Raw genomic sequence first — 16677 nt, forward strand, 5'->3', positions numbered from 1 at the left:
TACCGGTGTTTGGCAACTGTTCTTTGCTGACACTGACATGAACTTTTAAAAATGGACATGCAAATTTCTCCCATACACCCCAAAGGCAGTGCAGGCATTGTGTAAAGGGGATCTCTATAAAAGCAAGTCACAAGTCACAAAATATAAGAAAAGCCCTGCTGAATCAGACCAAAAGCCTATCTAATAGTGACCAACCCAGTGTTCATTGTTAACAAGCGTCCGCACCATCAGTTCTGTATTTTTTATTTTATTTTATTTTTGCAGGACCTTAAATTTGCAGCAGGTCATGGTTTTCTTAGAATGCATTGAGCTTATGCAAATTTCAAATACTGTACACCTGAAATGTGCACAAATGCACAAGGTAAAATAAGGGTGGTCAGTTACATATCAAAAAAGAGGACACATCTCCATATGCTACATTTTGTGTATATTTAGAAATAATAACAATAATTTAAATAGAAATCTCATACATCTCAACCAGTGCTATTTTTCTAGAAAAAGAGGTGCTGGAACTCATCATGAACATCTCCCTCGTTCTCTTAGAATGGCAATGGCACACACCCAAGAGGTGCCGGAACTGAGTTCTGGCAAGTTCCAGCTGGAAAAAAGCCCTGATCTCACCATAGAGAGGAAGGCTGAGATCAGATCACTTGTGTGCCTGCTCTTGTGGTGGCATCTTTTGAAGGGCAACTTCAAAGCCCCTGCTCTCCCTTCCTCTAATTCTTTATCTTTAATCCAGACTTCAACCAGGCAATTTTTCAAAGAGAAGACTTTTCCCAGAGACCGTCCTCTGCTAGATCCTTCAAACAGAGGACTCTTCACTGTAAAGGATAAACATGACCACCCTAACTCAAACTTCAAAACAAGCACCCCATAGTCTGCAATACCACAAGACCCATCCATCACATATCTTTCAACTAGACTATTGCCCTAGTTGGATGTGCAAACGTTATAAAGTTCCTCTGATGTGTACCAAGGCTCACTATCATGAATACGGCACCTGGAAAATTTAGTCTTCTTGTGATTTATTACAGCACATGCAAGCATTTTTTTGCTTTTTTTGTTTTTTGTAATTGCATCACTTTGAAGTAATAACTGCAGATATAGCTTGCCACTTTACTTGAATAGATCTGTTGCTAATATATGGCAAGCAGCTCTTGCTGGGTGGACTCCTGATTGCCATGGACTTTCTGCAATTCTGTCTTCAGTTTGCACAATGGTCACAGTTTTGGACCATATCTTCAATTTAGGCCTTTAAATTGGGCTAGCACATTGTATCCCTTGTCCATCATTCGCAGCCTACCATTCCAATATGTCCTTGGTGACTCCCACTCAGCATCTCTGGGCACATCTTCATTCCTTTGAACACCATTACATTTTCTACAGATACATCAGCTCTGTCATTCCAGAAGTCACTGTGTGTGCCATCTGTGCATGAGCCTCCCTGCTTTATGGTGAGTCAACGCACTATCTGTTGTCTTCTACCAGCATATGTGAGGATGCAATAAGTGTTGCAGCACCATGATCCCTCAGATTTGCACAAAATCAGAAAGCTGCAAAAGTGCGCACTAAGAATTTACAATTGTCTGTATGCTTTTGGACACTTCCTGGACAGGGATATTTTTTATAACCAAGGTTATAAAAAAGCTATCTGTCAGTATTTAATCGGCATATTGAATCAACGAATTAGAAGTGGGGACAAAAACAAACAAGAACACCTACTAGTATGAACAGGGAAGACCAAAGTTATTCCACATATACTAATTCAAATACTCTGGCCTAATTTGAATGGGTGAAAAGTGGATTAACAGCTAAATAGTGCTCATATGTGAATAAGTCATAAGGCTTTCTTTTCTTTTGTTCACCACCCGCAATACTTTCTCTCTCTCCTTGCTCTGACTCTAGTTGGGAAGGTTTTTGCTTGTTGAATTTCCTTCTTCTGACTAGCTGTTCCGATGGCACAGTAAAAAAGGACATAGAGCTAATTCCCAAGACTCCTGGTCTGAATCAGATAGGAAATTGTATCCAGTGATACAATTTAGTTACCTTTATAAAGGTTTATTGATTTCTATCTTTGTTTTTCATTATTATGGTTTTATGCATATTTGATTTTTCATTGGTTTGTGCATTTGAATTGAGTTTCAGCTTCTATTGTATTTGTATTTGCTTGGAGAGTGATCAAGCAGTTTATAAATCTTCTAGATAAATAAACAAACCCTTCCTCATCTAACCCCAACACTGCAATGGCAGCCAAATGCACACTGACCAAGCTACTGTGGGTCAAAATTATCCATAACCCAATTAACACTGGATGTTCAGCTATTTCCTTTGGTCTCAGGACAACCTAGCAGATGTTGGCACTGAAGAGGAGGATTCCATTTTGTTACATATATTTTTTGCTTCAGGCAAGCATTCCTGGTGAATAACCTTGTGAAACTTAAACAGAAAAGAATCCCGTGGCATGCTAAAGGCTAAGAAATATATCTCAGCACAAACTTCTGTGGACCACAGCTCATTTAGTCAGATGTATAAAAAGACAAAAAGCATTGAGGACATTTTAAAACAAACTAGATTTTGTTGTTTCCATATCAAGTTATAGACCACCCCATCCCAAAGGCTTGAGTGGGAAGAGAAACAGAAACTGGTTATGATGCTCACTTAGCTGAGCCACTGCCCCTCCCTTAATTCAATAAAAGGAGCAATTCCATGCAACCCAGAACTATAAACCAGTGTGATATTCACCATTTACGCTAAACGAAATATGCATTCCACTCCATTTTTATGCATTCGATCTAAATGTACACAATATCTATGGTATATAATTATCTGCCTTAGAGAGTTCAATTTATTGTTTAAAAATAGAATAGATATTATAGAAAAGAGCAGTGTGGTAAAATGATTTAAATTATATTGGAGCGGTGGGAGGTTGGGGGGGGGGGAGAGCTTGCTTAGAAACCCAACAGGAAAAGAAATAATTTCAATAATACTCCTGATCATATTTTCCACTGTTAAGTGAGCAAAAATTGTGTGGGTGAGAAATAAATATAAATTTCTCGATGGCACCATCATTGGCATTTCTAAGCATTCTTTTTCTAAATATATTCTTTATCTGAGCTGTCTTGAAGTACTTTTAATATAATTAAAGGCACAAAATGAGTGCCAGACTTGTCAATTTCGACAACAAAGTGCTGAAAGTCTTAGTGAAACCGAAAGATCCATCTCCCACACATTGTAATGAATAGGTTCATAAAAGGAAAATAGTTTAATTACATTTTAGTTCATGGATTGTTAATAGGCTGGAGTATCTAAATTGAATAATGTGATTCTGGTATAATAATTATGTGTAAATGAACTTGTTTAAATGATATTTTACAGCTTCTTTATAAAATTACAGCTAGAGGCAATGCAGTGATAGACACACAAAGGCCGTGCAAAAATTATCATAAACTATTAGCTTGTTTGCAAAGGGTTTTATGTTAATCTTTTAGTACTTAAAGCACTCTGCAATTAACATATCACGGGGAGCTGCCTTGAAGCAAAGCCATGCAAATTGAAGTACTCAGATAAAAAGCCATTCACATTTTCTTTAAAAAAATGAAAGAAAAAGGGTAGTGTAGCACTCAAAGAAGACTGGTTTTATATTTGAGATTAAGGAGGTGTAATGATTGTGTTATCTAACGACGGTTGTAATTAAAGCTTTTCTCCTGAAGACATGACAATAGATACGGCATTGATTTCGCTGTTTTAATTGTGAAAGTCATTTCATTCCAGGGCAGAAGATATGAATAGCCTAAAATCAAAGGGCTAAAAGATGGCTTTGTTGATATTACTTGTTCAACAGCTGCCTTGTGGCTTGATACACAGATGAGAGGGAATGGTGAAAGAAATCCGGGAGGTGCTCTGTATTGTAATTTTCCTGCTGGTTTCCTTTCCTTTTATTGAAGGGGGGAAAAGGCAAGCTAGGAATCTGGATAGAATCGTAAACAAGCAGCCTTTTCACATCTCAGCGCTGTTTTTCCTCCATTAGATTCTCCTGAACAAAAGGAGTCATAAAAGGACCAGGACTAAGGCTTTTATGGCTGCACTTCACCAACGACAAAAGTTTATGCAATAAAGCCATCATCTGTTCTCAGAGATATCACACTTTTAGTGGAATATAGAACTCTCCGTGTGACAATAATTCCGGTTATCAGAAGCACTACAGAGGCAAAACAAAACAAAGGGCAAAGAGCACAACAGTTGCTGTGTTTTATTTATGTTATGTGTACATATGCCACTGTCTGCAACGATAGCAGGAACCAGAATTTTCTATGACCAGGTTCTATGGAAAGAATCAATTCTGTGGAACATCACCAGAGAATTGAAACCTAGGGAAAGAGCCACTTTGAAACCAGTCATTGGGCAACTCTTACAATGTTAAGAAAAATGTGTGTGTTCTAAGTTTAACCTCCTGTTGCATCAAAGTTTCTTTACAACACTTTTAACAGATTTTACCTCACATTTGTATCAGTTTTGATACAAGTTCTTATGATTTGCCATTCAGTGTAGCACTAAGTAACCCGTTCCATCAGTGCAAGGATTCATGCTTGCACTATGAACAACATGCTCCTTAAATTTGTTCTGCAGGTTTTCCCAACCCTCCATAATAGATTTGGAGAGCATGCAGGGGGGCGTTGGTGGGGGGAGCACACCGACCCTGGCAGTGCGATCCCGGCGGAGTGCCATCATGGCTGCCTCCCCGCCTGTGCTGGGTGCCACGCCCCTACAGGCAGTGCGCCCTGCCCCTGGGACGTGCGCCAGCCCCACCCCGCCTGCTCTCTGCCCCCCGGTGCTGGAGCATGAAGCTCTGCCACTGTTGGGGGGGGGGAGACTTCTGTTGCACAAGCATAAATCCTTGCGGTAAGAGAGCAAGTGCATTGGAGTTTGTGCCCTCCTGTGTGCTTTATGATAAAGCATAAATAAGACTCAAGTCATGAGATACTCAATGGGGGGGGGAACCTCTGATGCCAGTTGGCTGGACACAACATTTGAAATCTCAAAAGGTTAATTAAAACCTTGGTCAAAAACATTTGTTTGTTTGCTTGTTTGTTTTTCTATCTGGCTCTAAGTTTTCCTCCCACCCCAGTTTCTAAGTTTTGCACAAAGTTTTCCACCCCTCCCAATAACTGAAGCGTATGCTCAAATGAAGAGTAAAGACAATTAATCCCTATTCATTCGGAGGATTAATCTCCTGCTGTTTCAGTTTACCTCTGACTCTGTGATCCCCATGATTGTGAAGGATTCTGATGCTGAATGATGCAGTTCTCCTGCTAAAGGAAAGGAAATTTGGCCAGGAAAGCTGCATGAATGAGATGCCACCTGAGAACACATACGTGCTAGCTCCTTTCCTCCAACATCCCTTTAATGTTCTAGTCATCCTCTCAGAGTTTAGAGAACAGCATATGTATGTGGGGCCTATCAAGACTTCTGCATAAATGCAGAAATCTCATTGGCCATCTTTGGATATCTCTCTTGTCCTGTCTGGAATTCAAGCATTATTATTATTTCTTCTTCTTCTTCTTCTTCTTCTTCTTCTTCTTCTTCTTCTTCTTCTTCTTCTTCTTCTTCTTCTTCTTCTTCTTCCCCCATAATTTTTCCAGCTAAATTATTCTGAAACTACTTTCCTGTTTCCAAGGACTTAGTGTGGTGTGATAACCAAAGTTCCTTCCTTCCTTCCTTCCTTCCTTCCTTCCTTCCTTCCTTCCTTCCTTCCTCACGTACATAACACTTGCACACTTACACAAAGTTACTACACATTTGACAAAAAAAAAAGGAAATATCCTCAAAGAAGACTAAATTTTCCCCATCTTATATTTGTGCAGCTGGTTCTTACTGCCTAAGTGTAGACCCTAAGATTTGTCCCTATTGAAATTCATTTTGTTAGTTTGGGCCCTGTTCTTCAATCTGTTAAGGTCACATTTATTTATTTATTTATTATTTATTATTGAATCCCGATTCTGCCTTCAGTGGCATTGGCTACCTGTCCCAGTTTGGTATCATCTGCAAATTTGATTAGCATCCCCTCAATACCTTAATCGAAGTCATTTTTAAAGATGTTGAACAATAACGGGCCCAGGACAGAACCTGCAGCACACTACTTGTCTCTCTCCCCCCACCCCCGGATGGCAAGGAACTGTTGGTGAGCACTCTTTGGGTTTGGTTTTTCAACCAGCTACAAAGCCACCTAACAGTTACCTTCCAGTCCCCATTCTACCAGCTTCTCCACAAGAATATCATTGCAGATTTTGTCAAAAGCCTTACTGAAATCAAGATACACTACATCAACAGCATTCCCCTAATCCACCAAACTTGTAACTCGTGTGTGTGTGTGTGTGTGTGTGTGTAAATAATGAGATTTGTCTGCTATGAAAAAAAGAGGACACCTTAAAATAGAGGCCTGTCCTATGTTAAGCTGCCCTACCTTGGCAATGGCCTGCAAGCCCCTTATCCCTCCCCCAAACTTTTTTTTGTGGGGTTGGGTGGGGAGCAGCAGGCTCATTGACCAACACAGTTTCAAAGCAGTTAGGCAAATTAAGTACAAGCAAAACATCCCTTTTGAAACTTGAATGTGCAGCCTGATTTTTGATAATTACTCTGTTGCTCAAAGCCCAACAGCCCATGTTAGAACACTTTGCTGCAGAAAAAGAATACGTGAATGAGTGGAACAGAAGGAAGCATAAACTTGAATTATTTATTTATACAAATCACTGCTACTTTAGGTTTTGCTAATAATCTTCATTTTAGCACAAGCCCATTCTATTCAGACTCATTACTTACTAGAATCCATTCCATCACTACTCTCCCCCACCTCCCTGTAAATAGCAAATGCACTAAACTACAGTGTAATTAATATAATTAAAGTATTAATAAAGATTGAAAGGGTTGGACACTGTGTGAAGTGCTTAATTTTGTGTATATTTTTCTCTGATTGACTGTTTAGGTTTGTGTTTCGGCTGTCACCGAGATTATGTGTAATTAAGCCAAAGGAAAGATGTGCCTCTCTTTTTCTTTAATGAGAGAGGATGGCAGACAAATTCATGGCTGTTTGGGTAGTGGGTGGTAACTCTGCCCACTCTTTTGTAGCTGCTATAATTCCACATTGTTCTTTATTCATGCATTGCACGTTCCAGTATATTTTGGATACTTCTATTTGTATGCAATGGAGAACAAATGATGACACTGGGAAAAGCAAACATATGAATTTTCGACCTCCTATAGCAGGCTAGGTGGTGGAGATGGCAGTGAACTTCTGGCCTTAAAGCTGCTGCAGCACAGTAGCTAAGACATTGAGCTGTAAATCAGGAAGTCCTCAGTTCAAATCTGCCATGAACTCATTAGTTGGACTTTGGAAAAGACTCTCTCTCTCTCTCTCTCTCTCTCTCTCTCTCTCTCTCTCTCGCTGCATTTCCACAATATAGGCTAATAATGCTAACCTATCTCAAAGAGTCTGTATAGCATAGTATATACTATGTATAGTATAACAAAGGTCTGTATAGTTAAAGCTATGGTTTTCCCAGTAGTGATGTATGGAAGTGAGAGCTGGACCATAAAGAAGGCTGATCGCCGAAGAATTGATGCTTTTGAATTATGGTGCTGGAGGAGACTCTTGAGAGTCCCATGGACTGCAAGAAGATCAAACCTATCCATTCTGAAGGAAATCAGCCCTGAGTGCTCACTGGAAGGACAGATCCTGAAGCTGAGGCTCCAATACTTTGGCCACCTCATGAGAAGAGAAGACTCCCTGGAAAAGAACCTGATGCTGGGAAAGATGGAGGGCACAAGGAGAAGGGGACGACAGAGGACAAGATGGTTGGACAGTGTTCTTGAAGCTACCAGCATGAGTTTGACCAAAGACAGTGGAAGACAGGAGTGCCTGGCGTGCTCTGGTCCATGGGGTAACAAAGAGTCAGGCACGACTAAACGACTAAACAACAACATCTCAAAGAGATGTAAGAATGAGAAAACAATGTATATGGAACACTTTCAATTGCCTATAGTGCTAAGTATTACATTGTTGTTATTAACACTGAAAAGCAACATTTGCATGGGTTTTCGATGTGGGGAAACACAGGAGCAGGCCTGGAAGAAGAACATGGCAAAGGACCTGTTTTATTTTATTTTTTTAAAAAAGCTTAATGTGTGAAGCTGAGAGGGTGAGAAAGGGAGAAAGAGAGAGAGAGAGAGAGAGAGAGAGAGAGAGAGAGAGAGAGAGAGAGAGAGAGATGTACTAGGCTAGGCAACTGTAGCCACCACAATTTTCAGTACAGTGGTACCTCGGGTTAAGAACTTAATTCGTTCTGGAGGTCTTAACCCGAGGTACTATTTCTGGGTTTGCAGAGTCTGTAACCTGAAGCATCTGTAACCTGAGGTACCACTGTACCCCCAATGCCTGGTGGCAGCTGCAGGACCTTTTGTGCCACCTGTCCTGATGCTGCTACCCACTGCAGGTACCCATTACTGCCCACTCTGTGACTGTAGAGACACATAACTCGTAACTGCTGCCTCCTCATTGACCTCCCCAAGGGGCAAGCCTGGGCAGTGTAAATCGAGGTCCTGGGATGCCCAGATGACAAGACCCCCCTTCTCAGCCTCACTGATGTGGTCCAAAGGAAAGCTGAGCAATATGTTTGGTGCCAGCTTGGCTGCAGGAGTTGCCAGAAGGAGGTGCCCAAGGTACCTTTCAACCATCTTAGGGACTCCACTCATCCTTTTCTTCTCCTGAACATGTCCTTCTCCTGAACATGCAAGGCAGTGGGTAGGATCAGTAGCAGCCTCTGTAAGATGACATACTCTGCCCAGGGAAGCTTGACGGCAACCGACACAGATATCTCTTTGGCACTAGGCAAAGACACTTCTGTTCTCCCAGGCATAAGATTGTCTTTTGTTTGTTTCGCAGCAGTTGCTGGTGGTACATTCCTTTCTATCCTCTGGGGCTGTAAGTGATGGTTAGACTAATGGTAGCGAATGGAAGGGTTGGTTTTATCATATAAATACCTCATATCATGTTTAATTTTACATTATCTTGCTTTTCCTTTGCTGTATTGTCCCTACCCAAGTCAACAGAAGACAGAGATCAATTAGATCAGAATGGTGTTTAAGGATTACTGAGAGTGTTGTTACGCAATATGGTCTCAATACTGTGATGTGGAAAGCAGTCGAAAACTACCACATCCAGTTCCTAAGGCCTATGAGAATTCTAGTCCAAGGAGATGACATCTGATATTCAGGAAGGGAAGTCAGGCTTAGTAGGAGGAAAGGAACCCACCCACTGCCCGACCCAGGTCATCAGTTTGCTAAAGATTTCCCAGAGAAAGGATAAAAATGAACACAAAGGGCGAAGCGACAAACTATATTATTGCATATGTTTAGCAATTGTATTGACCACAACAGCACTGTTCCCAAGAGTGCTGAAATAGCTTCCCAAACTCTTGTCCTTTAGTGATTCAGAGTGTGTGTTTCTTGCCTGAACTTAATATGGCAAGAGAGATGAGAAATTCCAAGATAAGATCTTAGCCATCAACTATTTGTTTCCTAACTTGCTGGCAGTTCATGTTTTCCCTTTTTTCTAAGCCATTAAAGAGAGAGGAAATAGATATACTACGACTGCACAATGGATCAAGCACAGATATTTTGCATTGAAAAGACGTTGCTTGAGATATGTGCAGAGCTTGGTTGAAATATGAAATCTTCTGCAAACTTCAGGATAACCTTTTTTGTTTCACAGAGGGAGTGAATAAAATAAATCCTTAACATGCACTCTCTTCCTTGCCTACTAAAAAGCTTTATATAAACAAACAACAAAATGGACTCAAAATGGTAGTGTCAGTCTTTTCTAATGGCCAGAGGTGTGGACAACACTTACATTAAAATCAAAATCAAAAGATTGGCAGGTCTTAAAAGTCCTCCTAGCTGTTTCTCTATCTGCCCTTAAATGTGAATGAGGTATTCTGGGCAATCAAAGAAACTGAAGATGGACTGGATATCTTTGCAGGTTTGGTTTAAATGAGACCAGTGATTAATCTTGTTTACAATAGAACATTAGAATATTGTTTACAATAGAACAATATTACAATTAGCAAAATAAGTTCAAATAAATTATTTTTTTCCAGTGACCTCTGCTCTAAACATTCCTTTATATCTATACACCTAAAGAACCAAATGGCATACCTGCCCTGTTCAAATGAGGACAGCTTTCTAGCAATTATATCCACATTATTCCTTTATAATGATTCTTTAGCTGATGGATTGACCTTGCACACCACACCACTAGCACACATGGAAGAGTAGAAGCAAAAAAGGGAATCCCATTCCATCTGTGGGCTGATAATGTAAGAAGAGAACATTGTATGATACAGTGGTGTATGCTAGTTGATGAAAGTAAACATGCAAATGAGAATGTCAGCAACTCCAAACAGATTTTTGAATTATTAGTTAGATATATTTACTAAGGGCTCATCAACATTTTCACTTGCCCCATGTTTCCTAGGCACAGGTCCCCGGGAAAACCCACTGTTTACCACTGAACAAACAGAAAATCCAACTGACATTTGTTAATTGACATTGATGTTAATTTAAAATGGGAGGATGTTTAAAGAGCCTGAGAGAAGAGATAAGTCTTTACCAGATGACATGTAAAGTATGCAGCAGCTCAGCTTTTCTAGGAAAAGCATTCCATTGCCAGGGGGCCACCACTGACAAGGCTGTGTCCTCAACTCTCCACACCTCTTATTGAGGGAGCACTTGAAGAAGGGCTTCCATTGATTATCTTATGGTATGGGTTGGTAAATATGGGGGAAGGAGTCCCTCTAGATACTAAGCTCCTAATCACCCAGGGCTTTTTAGGTCAAACTCAGCACTTTCAATTAGATCCCAAAAAGAAACGGAAGTAAGTGATAAGATAGTCATCTAAATGTGAGCATCAGCATTTGCTGGTATGACTATCTAAAAAACCAGAGAAGCATACATCATGTCTTTGAGCATTCACAAAATTCATCTGGGATTGTCAGCACACACATATGATCACTGAGAGCAAATGGTAAACATTCACTGTAAGTGGATGGCATGATGGGGCTGCCCCACTCACCTGACCTCTAGTCACCTGAGTCGCTGCAGAATATCAGCACAGAGAAGGGAGGGATGTGGCGGTGGCAAAATTGGTGCCACGGAAATCTGCCAGCAGAGCCTGACGGTGCATTTGCACTTTGCTGACCTTATTGCTGCACCCCTTCCTTTCTCGGTAGGCTGCAGAGACTCAACCAGCTGGCGGTCAAGTGAGCAGTGTGGTACACTATGGCTGGATTTATTGATCATTTCAGCTAAATGAGTAACAAACTGCATTTATTGCTGATTTCCTGGGCAGAAGTCTTTACTGTGGTGCAATAAAAAGTAAACTCATCACCTACACAGCCATTTCAGCACTAACAGCGCAATGTCCCTCCACAACTTTTCTAAGGTGGAAAGGACCTTTTCATTGAGTATTTCCTGTTTAGCGATCCGTTGCATGCCATAACGCAGTGACAATGTTGGCCCCAATCCCAGAACAAGAATCTCCATGACTTTGAGTGAGATCTCTTTCGCAGGGAAAATATTGACTCTCTGCCGTGAAAAGCTAGCTTGTGATAGAATTATTTGAATGATAGCCTGATGAAATAGCCATTAACTGGAATTATTACTCTTGGTGGCTATTCTCTCTTGTGTGCTTTTCTTTCCCACTGTATCTTTCTTTCTGTCTTCTTTTTAGAAAGTATAAACACACTCAAGATAACAAAACTGGTATCATGAAAGAAACAAAAGTCCCTAACACGAGCCATTAACTATGAAAAAGAATAAGGTTTCTGCACAATGATAACAGTGCTCATATAGCCTCATGAAAGCCACCTACTAGAATATGGAATACAAGTTTCACTGCAATAAGGATATTTCGTTATATTATTCAGCCATCATAGACAATCCCCTACATATTTGGCTTTAGAAAAGGCGCTTCTGGAATCTGAGAGTAATTTTTCCAACAGGACGGGAACAAATGTTTGTTTCAGTTTCACCATTTAAAACACTGAGCATAGCACTTGCATGCTTTCAAACCAGAAGTTTTAGATCCATGCAAAGATTTCCAAATGAGCTTCCAGTTTCACTCCTGGTGTCCCAAAATAGGAATGAGAAAAGAACCTTGACTGAAGCCCTGTTGCTAGTCAATGTGGGCAATATGTTAGAAGGACCAATGGTCCAACTCAGAATAAGGCAGATTCCTCTGTTTCCAACAGGAAATGGAGAAATTATAGTGCTCTAGGATATGTATACATTCTGCCCCCACAAGAAAAATAAATATTTTGTTCATGCTACTGAAATCCTTTGTTTCCCTAACACTCCTCAGATGTTTTGCCTGAGAAGCCTCCAAATTTGCTTCAGCTTTTGCTCTAGGGAAGATTTGGGGCAGCCTAGCTATGTGTGGGGAAACCACAAAATCACTTCAAGTTTCAGTGAATGAGAAATTTCCAGTGCCAACTCTTGTGCAAGAGATGTTGGAGTTTCATTTCAGGAAACAGCTGAAGATCGTGACCCTAACCTGCTACAACACAGTACTGGAGGGTGTATTGTTCCTTTGATAATGCCAGAGATAACTTCACACTAAGTTGGGGGAAAGGCCATCACGTATTTCAATTAACATATAGAAAACCATATCAATAATGCCTTGACATTTTGCTCTTGGAAGTAAAGTATTTCCCCCCGCAAAGTGTAAAGCTGATAGAGCTGTCAACTTTATCTACTAAGAGGCATCCAAAAAGTCACAAACATCTCAAGAATTTAAAATATTCTTTTTCATCTGTTCAGAAATTATCAACGAAAGACTCATCTCTGGCTCCTCTGGCTTCCCACATCATTAAGAGTTACCTTATACAAGTGAAAATCTTTTGACACACACTTTCATGAAAGAAGAAAAAGGGAAAAAAACCAAGTCATTAAATGTGTGTTTAGATTTCTTTCATTTAGCAGTTGTTTTAAGTGAGTTTCAGCTGCCGGCTGACTTTCTTGGGTGCAAAGAAAGCATAGACCTTCCATTAACAAACCCAACACTTTCAACTCAACTCTTTGTTTAAAAAAACACCAAAAAAACTTCCCTCTGCTCAACCCCCCCCCCCCTTTTATATGGCTATGCAAATTCCTAAGCAGGAAAACTGATGGAGGGAAAGAAAAGAAAATACTTTAAAAGAAGCAAGAAAACTGCTGACTAAGTGCAGTATTTTAAATCTGGCGTGTTGTGGGACAGTTGCATGGTATGCTAATGCTATATATTAATCCTGGAACAAAACAACATAGGGATGGTATTGTGCCAATAGAAACCAAGATAAGTTTTTGGGTTTTTTTGGAGTCTACTCTTGACAGTCATACATTTGTTCCTTTAAACAGGGGGTGCCAAACTTTTGGGACCTGTGGGCACATTTGCAAACTGAGAAGGGTAAAAGTTGTCATGGGCACCACACACTGGTTGCGGCCAGCGACACACTCTTCGCTTGGTTACAACAGAGCGCTTCTTGTAAACCTCATTTCCGTGCTGGGAGGGGATCTTGTGGGTGCCAGGCAAAGGACTCTGCAGCTGCATGCCCTTGCTGAACCTTAAAAGTCCTTCCATGTATACGTTAAAAAGCAATACAGTGGTACCTCGGGTTACAGATGCTTCAGGTTACAGACGCTTCAGGTTACAGACTCCGCTAACCCAGAAATAGTACCTCGGGTTAAGATCTTTGCTTCAGGATGAGAACAGAAATCGTGCTCTGGCGGCGCGGCGGCAGCAGGAGGCCCCATTAGCTAAAGTGGTGCTTCAGGTTAAGAACAGTTTCAGACCTCCAGAACGAATTCAGTTCTTAAGCCGAGGTACCACTGTACTGAACGGTTAACGCTTTCTTAATGACTGCCTCAACAAATGCATCTGTTGTGGTATTAAATTTGACCCCCCCACACACACATGGTGGGGTCATTCAAACCTTTAAACCTTGGGTGTGCAGTGTCTTCTCTCCCCCCCCCCACTTACACCACCACCCAATTCACTTGTAACTGGGCATTTGAACTCAGTGTCCTTTTGGGAAATACCCACATGAAAATACACACACACCTACGTGCAGGCAGGATAAAAGCAATACCAAATACCTGAGCCCTTTAGACAACATGAAGAACCATGTGGCATGGGTTAGGACAAAAACATAATACGTTGACTCCAAATACATAAGAGGTTTAGCTACTGACTCAGTAAGAAATGCCCAATAAACATAATGCTTTATTCATTTATTTATTGCTTCTATATCCCATCCTTCCTGAAAGGGCCTCAAGTTGAGTTGCATAGCTCCTTACTGTTTTATCCTCGTAACAACCCTGTGAGGTAGGTGAAGCTCTTGTCGTTACACAATTGCATTGACTGAAATCACATAAAAAAGTGAATTACATGGGAATTACTGTGTCAGCTCTACCTATCTCTGGAGACTGACCATTTCTTACTTTTTGTGCTTTAAAAATTTCACTAAAAATTGGTATTATGAGAGTTTTGAAATGGTGACAAGGCTCTCATAATTGCAAGTGATGAAAGCCAATAAAAGCTGTTTATTTCTCAGTTAACTCCCCCCCCCCCAAGTTTACACCTAACATATAAATACACATTATTTTATTTTATTTAAAATAATGTAAAAATCTGCAAGGCAGCTGGTTCTTTGTGTGAGCCAGTGCCTTGGAGGATTATGAAAAATAAACAATGAAAAAGAAGATTGATTTACTTGGTGTTGGAATGTGATTTCCGTACCATGTGCTTGGATTTCATATAAAGATCTTAGCATAGTTCTGTTTGTACCAAAAGATTAATATGATGAATTTTAATGGCTCAGCAGCAGCCAATTTAGCTTGGAAGAAGTTAACTATTTGTTCAGTGTATAGCCATTTGTGCTAATCTCTACAATCATAACAGGATTTACTAATTCCATTTTCAATTTTTAAAACTTGTTTTGATGCTTTTTGTGTTGGGCATTGTTACACTGCTTTTATGATTATGAAGCAAGTAGCTTTTCTTGTTTCTTAAAAACAGTAACTCTAGTTCTTGGAGAAAATCCCTCCGTCACACATTTGTGTGGCCAGGTGGGTTAGCTACTCACTGGAACAGTGCTATAAAACGCTGCATAAATGTTGTGTGATGGTTGTAGGCCTGTGGTCACAAATACATGGTCGGTGAGGCCTGAATGCCTGATTTGGATCTAGACACAGATCTTCTTACCAGATACAGATTCCAGGCAGTCTGGAGTCTGATCTAAAATGTGTCAGTGGGAAACACACCTGCGAAATCTGATGTAAATCCAAGTAATTCCAGATCTCATTAGAATGTCTACTAGCTACTTACGTCAGATATGGAGGAGAGGCCAGTTGTGGAATCATTTCAATTCTACAGCTATTTTACAGGGCTTAATGCCACATACTTATGCATTGTTGGAAAGACCCACTACCATAGGGGGAGAAGAGAACCATGTCAGCCATAATATTAAATAATTGCTCCTGAACTTGGTTGGGTGACATCTTTGTGTGTATGGATGGGACACTGGTCTCTCTACTGCTTCCTATTCATCCTGCAGCAATTCATCCTGAGCTGCTGGGCTGGCAGAGTCCGTGTGGTGTCTTTCGACTAGAACTTGGAAAATCTAGGTCCAGATCTCCATTCTGTCACCTGGGAATCCTTTGGACAACCACTCTCACTCAGCCCAGCCAGTCATGGAATACATTTTTTTTAAACCAGGAAGATAAGATCTTAAAATGAACACATATCCAAAAGTATGTAGACGTATTATACAGGTGTCTATTACTGTACTGCAGCTTGTGTTTAAACATTTTCCCTTTCAGTTGCCAATTATGGAAATGCTGTTCTCTTCCATATACAGGTCCTCACGCACAAAGAAGACGTTTGTATTTGTATTTTATTAGGACGTACAGTTCTGTAATCGACTAAAATTGCTGGCAGTTATCATGAAGGCGTGTGACACTGTGTGCTGGGCACAATTGCTCAGATCCATCATGGGTGGTGCTCCTTTGCTTTCCTTAATGCACAAATGACTTTCCAAGCTAGTACTGCATGGTTTGAAGGCAATTCTGTCACTCACCCAGCTTCCAGCAATCTTTATCTAATTCTGTTCTAAATGTGTAGCTGTATAAAACAGAACCAAATGTTCTTCTTTATATATTTATCCACAATGCCCTATCTCCCGTGCCCATGTCTGTCAGTCACCACTCCTCCAACTCCACCACCCTCTTGTCTCCTGCTTCTTTTAAACTGACCCCATTCTTTCTTTCATGCCTCCTCTCTATACCTGGAACTCCAAGTGGTGCTTCTACGCAAAGATGGCAAAAAACCAAAACAAAACAGCAGAGGCAATGTCATACTAAGAGTGAGACATGGCTGCAGCACTTCATTCAGTTTGCTGTCTCCCCTGTTCCTTAAATCTAGATTGTAAACTCTTCAGGGTAGGGATTTTATTGCTAAGATACTGTGTGCCATGTATATAATTGTTGTTATAGAATAGAACACAGAAATGGCTCACTGCCTCCCATGGACCTTTATTAATTGGGTTGTGTATGCAATTTCAGCTCATAGAGCAGAGACTCAAGAAATGATCA

At 40.5% G+C, this 16677-nt stretch overlaps 1 protein-coding gene across 1 annotated transcript in view; it reads right to left on the bottom strand.

The window, feature by feature from the left end:
- LRMDA (leucine rich melanocyte differentiation associated) overlaps positions 1 to 16677 on the bottom strand; it is a 746646-nt gene that overhangs the window by 201985 nt on the left and 527984 nt on the right.

The sequence above is a fragment of the Podarcis filfolensis genome, assembly GCF_964270895.1.
Source record: "Podarcis filfolensis genome assembly, chromosome: 5".
Lineage (NCBI taxonomy): Eukaryota > Metazoa > Chordata > Lepidosauria > Squamata > Lacertidae > Podarcis > Podarcis filfolensis.